The sequence below is a fragment of the Pleuronectes platessa genome, unplaced genomic scaffold, assembly GCF_947347685.1.
Source record: "Pleuronectes platessa unplaced genomic scaffold, fPlePla1.1 scaffold_71, whole genome shotgun sequence".
Lineage (NCBI taxonomy): Eukaryota > Metazoa > Chordata > Actinopteri > Pleuronectiformes > Pleuronectidae > Pleuronectes > Pleuronectes platessa.
In genome coordinates, this window is record NW_026518896.1 from 354,325 (window position 1) to 358,198 (window position 3,874).

The 3,874-nt window shown below is 39.9% G+C and overlaps 1 long non-coding RNA gene across 1 annotated transcript; it reads right to left on the reverse strand.

Annotated features, from left to right (window-relative positions):
• Window positions 1–939: 939 nt before the first annotated feature.
• LOC128436306 (uncharacterized) lies at window positions 940–2,704 on the reverse strand. The gene is made up of 3 exons (XR_008338006.1): window positions 2,167–2,704; window positions 1,451–1,598; window positions 940–1,220 (listed from the first exon to the last, which is right to left on the reverse strand). It is a non-coding gene; the product is annotated as an uncharacterized LOC128436306 (long non-coding RNA).
• Window positions 2,705–3,874: the final 1,170 nt, after the last annotated feature.

Here is a 3,874-nt window from a genome sequence, read left to right on the forward strand (position 1 = left end):
ATCAGTAGCTGGTAATCGGCAGCCTGACTTATTCAAACACATTAATACTACAATGAATGAGGCAGGGCCTTCTATCAGAAATCAACTATATCGTCACGTTATGTTTCTCTTGAGCACATGGAAATTACCTTCAGCTTCCACTTACTGTCACCTGAACCATACTGTTATTTCTGTATCTACAGTGACTTTTATGAAAACATATACTAGAGGGCAATGTATAAACATTAATACATCTTATTTATATAGAGCTTTTCAAGAAGTGCAAGTACTAAACTGAGGGAAAGCTAATACAAACAATATATATATATCTTATTTCCATGTGCCAGGACAGCCTCACACTTGGATATAAACCAATTTTAGAATACATTTGCTTATACTGGAGATCTTTTAAATTAATGTCCCAGAAATGATTTCTGATGGAAAACCCCTGCCTTATTCATTGTAGTATTAATGTGTTTGAATAAGTCAGGCCGCTGATTATCAGCTACGGATTAAAGTCAAACAGATATTGCTATCCTCTGTGTTGATTTCTTTAATGTTAAGAATGTTTCTCATAAGACCTTATCAGATTGCATTGTGAAACATCTGGGTCACCTAATTTTAGTGTAAACAAGATGGTGAACTCTTGACTAATGACTAATTTTGCACTGAAACACAAACTTGATGTTACACATCTTAAACAATATGATATGGGCGCCACTTAGACAACCAGACCTGTGTGCTTTGCTGTGACTATAAATGACTGGAACCTCAGATAAAGAAAGTTATTTTCTGACTTCCATAACTGAGGCATTCTCTACAGAATGTAATGTGCCCATTCTACTTCAGATCCATTGAATCATTGTGTGTTTATGTTGCTTAAAGCAGAGCATTCACTGCTTTAATGTAATCAGCATCTTATCTGACAATATCATGGTGTAGAAGTGCAAGGAAATACCATTATGTTATGATCAATGTAATTTATTGTGCACAAACATTATATTAAGGCATCTGCTGGAAATGTTATGATCAACAATTCTCATGCAAAAAATACTTTAAAAACTACACAAATAGTGTTTTGGAGAGGGGGGTTTCAGAGGGAGGGGGCAGCTCTGGAGAAAGGTCTGTCAATCCAGGTCTGCTGCTTGGTGTGATGGAGACATGAGGTTAGCATCAGGAGCGGAGGCTGCAGGAGGGACCGTGGAGCTGAGGCACACCTGTACTGCTTCTCTTGAGAAGAACTGAAGGACACAAACAAACCATAGTGTTAAATTATGAAGATGGTTCCCTCTGATTTTTTTTTAACATAAACGTCAGACAGGCCACTAAAAACTAAAAATGCTGAAGCTAACAGCTACCACACAGCAAGCTAATGCCTTCCTAAGGCTGCCAGGGAGTAGCATGAGTAGCATTGTAGCAAGAGAGTGTAGCTAATCACAGCCCTCACAGTTCTTCATCAGTGGAGAAGTACCTCGCCATGTTTTCATCTTCAGAGGAGTCATCCAAAGACTGTGCTGCTGTTCCAGAATATGTCAGGCCCGCTGCAGCCTGCTGGGCTTGAACTCTGAGCACGCAGAGTAGGCCCTCACGTCCCCTCTCAGTAAATGCATCAGTACTGCCTGAGAATATATGATAAAAGACAAAAACGTCTCAATTGTGCGTTTGTGTGTATGTATACATACACACATACAAGGCTTTCTTTTCTACAGAAATATTTTTCCTGAGTTGATGACTCTGCTTATTGCCATCTAGAATGTGAAACCAAATATATTTTTTGGTGTACCCATACAAGATGTCCAATGTAACACCAATAAAATCCAATCTACTACACTACGGTTTTAATGCCTCTGCAATAGCGAGTCGCCGGAGGCATAACTGCATGTTTTCGGATTGTCTAACTTTGTATTTGTCTTAAAGTAAAAAGGTCAAGGCCACACTGACCTCATCTTATGGTTTCAGTTGTCAAGAGATACAGTGTCATTTATATGAGAGAAAATATGTAGAAATATGTAGACGGACACTGCTCTGGTTAGCGGAGTCATACAACGCAGTGCGATAATTCTAGTGTAGTTTTTTTGTAATAAATGGGTTATCTATTTTTACAATCTACAAAAAGTTATCTATACATTTGGTCACAGAATGTTACACAAATAAATTGGCATTAAAGTTGGCATCTTGCTGTCTCACCAGTCTGACGATGCAGCTGAAGCGTCCATCAAGGGCTTTCTGCAGGTAATTTGGATTGTTTGTTTCTTTTGACGAGGAGAATAACATGAATTCGTACCGATATCAGTTTACAATCAAACCTTTTTGTGTTGACCTTGTTTAAACAGAGTCAAAGGACATTGTACAACAATGACACATATTTTTCCACAGTACCTGTCGTTCACTACTGAACTTCTGACACCCATTACTGGACTGTGTCTTCCTGTAGAGTGGTGATGTTCTCAACGTTCTTTTCACAGTCTGTCAAAACAAAATTAGAGTTACAAATGTTAATGCCCCACAACCCATTGCAGATACGGTTGTATTTGCACACCACATCGGATCAAAACAAAACTGCAGTCTGTGAAACAAGCAGTTTTGGTAGATATAAGGGAAATGCTAATATTTCTACATGAAACATATTCAGTCCCTTAAGCAAAATAACAATGATGGCAGGCCGCAACCTCGATGCCTTCGTCTGCTTTGCTTACAGACTAGTTTGCGGAGTCTCGTGCTGCCGCCCACTGACCGATACATCATCGCTCTTTTCTTAAAACTAATGAAGGCAAATTCACACATGTAGACAGAAATAAACAGTATAAATTAAAAGGTGTAAATATTGCTAACATTATGTTTGATGGGGGTCATCATTATACATAACAGAGGAAAACTTTGCACATGTATTCCTTAAATTTACTTGCCTTCCTGTGGAAAAAGTTGTTTTCCTAGTTAAACAATCACAGCAGGGAAGCATGATTGATCAAAATTCTTTCAGTGTGATATTAACTTGTATTTCAGCAAGTGTACTTTGGGGATTTAATAAAAATGTATATTTGGCAAATTATATCAAATGTTTTTTCTGGTATGTAACTTAAAAGTACCTCTTTAATGGTAGGATCATTTCTCTCCCTCATCTTCCTCGTGGTACGTGGATGATGGTAGTGGGCTCAACCCGGCTTCTCTTTCTCTCCAGGCTGCCCTTCCTGCTCTTCATCAAGCAAAACAAACTGTTTGGTCCAAGTTGTTGACGTTAATGAAACTCCTGTAGCTTCACTTGGATCCTCCTTGATTAAAAAACAGAACATAGCAATTGTTTTATAAAATGAATCGCAACTCCATAACATGGAAACATTATTGTCATAGTGCATACTATACATTAAACCAAATTGACCTGATATTGTGGAGTAATGGTAGACAAATACACTCCTTATTAATCTAAAGCATTCATAAATCAAATTCATGTTTATATTTATATTGTAGCGTCCCTCAATGATGAGCTAAGCGTCTTGAACTGCTTTCAACAACCATGTATTCACCTCCCAGGTAGCACAGGCTACCGTGGGCTGAAGCATGTGGCTAACAATGGCGTATTAGCTGATGAACAGCGTCCATAGTGTGGATTGACGGACTCTCTCCGCACTCGGACTGTAAACCTAGATCGTAACGATCTTTAAAAACAATAAACTACTTACCTGACAGAAGGAAGATGACATCGTGGTCTTCCAAGCGCGCCGTGTTTATGACGCAGCCCCGAGTTAAAGGGCTGGTTGTTTACAAATAGGGTTTTTACGACAGCCACACGTCATGTCCGCTCGCGCACTCGGTCCGCTCGCGCACTCGGGCCGCTCGGCTCGCGCCGCTCGGGCCGCTCGGCTCGCGCCACTCGGGCCGGTCGCGCACTCGGGCCGGC